Source organism: Rousettus aegyptiacus, unplaced genomic scaffold (assembly GCF_014176215.1).
Source record: "Rousettus aegyptiacus isolate mRouAeg1 unplaced genomic scaffold, mRouAeg1.p scaffold_m13_p_6, whole genome shotgun sequence".
Taxonomy (NCBI): Eukaryota; Metazoa; Chordata; class Mammalia; order Chiroptera; family Pteropodidae; genus Rousettus; species Rousettus aegyptiacus.
In genome coordinates this window covers 82442489-82445123 of record NW_023416309.1, presented here as the reverse complement: position 1 = coordinate 82445123, position 2635 = coordinate 82442489, and positions in this window count along the sequence as shown.

Below are 2635 nucleotides of genomic sequence, written 5' to 3'. Positions count from 1 at the left end.
GCCAGATATTGTGCTGTGCTTTACACTTAGTATCTCACTTAATCCCATTTTAAAGGTGAGAAAACTCAGACTAAAAGGTTGAGTAACACGCCCAAGTTCACAGAGCTGGGACGTGATGCCGAAATTAAAATTCCCAACTGTTTCAGAGCCCAAAATCCTAATCACTATGCATACTGCCTCTAGTAAGGGAGCTATGACATAAAAGTGTAATTATCATATTAGGTCAAAAGTGAAAAAGAAAAAAAAAGAGCTGGAGATATGTGAGGACATTCAAGAAACTAAATTTCTTCCAAGTGAATGAGTGAGAAACAGCTTTGTAAAGCAAGTTATACTCACACAAATTATTATAGGATGGGTAGGAGCTGGTTGTAGAGAGAAAGGTACAAAGGCCAGGTGTAAGAAGGATAAGTGGTGGGAGTGCATTGCATCAGCAGTTGGAAGATCGAGATCAAGCTTTACTCCTCCATGAAGCAAGCCACTTACCTCTCTAGGCTTTGGTTTATACTTATGTAAAATGTCCAGTTTGGTTCATTTAAAAAAAAAATACATATGCTATATCCAGGAAGATAGTCACAGCATAATCATTTATAAAAGCAAAATCTAGGAAACAAGTTATCAATAACTCAAATTTTCATGCAGCCTTTCTGTAGCAACACAGAAAATGTAACAGCCAATTATAAACCTGTGCACTTTTACATGCACATATAAATATGAGCAAAGACAAAAATAAAATTTGAAAAATAAAAATATACATGCCAAATCTGTTCCCCAGACCTCTTGAAGTAAAAATCTCTAGGGATGAGACCTGGAAATACATATTTTTAACAGCTTTCCAAGTAACACTCAGGTAAACCCAGGATTGGGAATCACTGACAAGATAGCTAAGATTTCTTTCAAATTTAACATTCTGATTCCTTAAATGCATTTCACATACTATGGCAAAGTAGACAAATGCTAAGAAAAGATTATAGAAATGAACAAGAAATAGCAATTCGTTTGGGGCAACTGCACCTTAGGATATAGCGAAGATAGCAAGAAAGTCATAACAGGCTAAGGAAGGGTTAAAACATCATGCTGTGGGCCATTTCGGTTATCTATGGCTTCTGAGCTAAAGTAACATAACGAGAGCAGCACCGGCTCTTTGGCTGAGGCTTCTGCTGCTTTTGGCTGGCATCGCTGGATGTAAAGGACCCTCACTGGTCTCTAGTTATGCTCCTAATCATCTCATGAGGATAATCTAAGGTAGCCTATAGGGATAGCAGAAATGTCAGTTACCTGGCATATTAGATACTACTAGACTCTCTCCCTCACTGGAGGCAGACATCGCTAATCAATTACAGTAGTTTTTCCCAATAAGCCTAGTTGGCCTCAAAATATTTCTCAACATAGCCCTCCAGGAATCAAGCAGACCTTAATTGCAGAGATTTGCCATTCTCCCTACTTTTGAGTCTTAGGACCAGCACCCATCTCTTCAATCTGGCTAAAAAGTGCTCGAGAGATTGGGCGGGAAAATGGCATAGATGACAGAGGCTCTGTTCATCCCTCTGGCCACCAAATCAAAGCTGTGATGGAAACAAGGAGCGACCAACGAAGATCTAGGTGAATAAGCCATACAACTAGGGAGAAATCCAAGAAATTGCCCGGCAACGGCAGAAGGTAGGACAGGGCAAGGATGCGGGGCTGCCCAGTCTTGAGTGGCTGAATGAGACGGAGGCTGCAGCAGAGGCAGACTCCTCTTAAAGGGGCCTGTCAGCAAGCAGATTTTCGCAGGGACGGACCTGCTCCCTCTGAGCACCAGTGCCAATTCAGCTGTGTGTAGAGGGCACCAGGGACTTACAGGGAGACCAGGGACTTACAGGGAGACATTGTCATAATGAGGACTTAGACGAGACTCGCTCTGTGCAGAGGTGCCGACGATATCCATTGTTCGCTGTCGAGCCCTCTCCCCTTCCAGTGTGCGGATACAGTGCTACATTAGCCATGACATCATCAAACTGGATAACAGAGGTCACTCTGCCCATAGGGTTCCCTGAAACCCTGCCTCCCACCCCAGCCACATCCATGTGTGTCCTTAGGTAGTTACCTACAAGGGAACATTCATTAAACTGGAAGCTGATTTCTTAAAAGACACTATGCAGAAGAGCTTGGCACAAAATATTCAATGCGATGAAGATACAAGATCTACAATCAAGGATACTTTATCTAACAAAGCTATCATTTAGAGTTGAAGGACAGATAAAGAGCTTCCAAGACAAAAATAAGCTAAAGGAATGTATCACCACCAAGCTAGTATTACAGGAAATGTTGGAGGGATTTCTTTAAGAAGAAAAAAACATGTATTAAAACCAGAAATAAAGAATGGTAACAACTACATTCCTATCAATAAGTACCTTAAATGGAAAAGAATTAAGTGCTCCAACCAAAAGATAGAGTGGCTGAAAAGATAAGAAAACAAGACCCCTACATATGAAAAGGAAGGGGATGGAAAAAGATATTGCTTTGATGGACCTAGAATGTAATTAAGTCAGATAGAGAAAGATAAACACTATACGATTTCACTTATTTGTGGAATCTAAGGAATAAAAAGAACAAACTAATCAAAAACAAGCTCACAAATATAGTGGACAATTTGGTG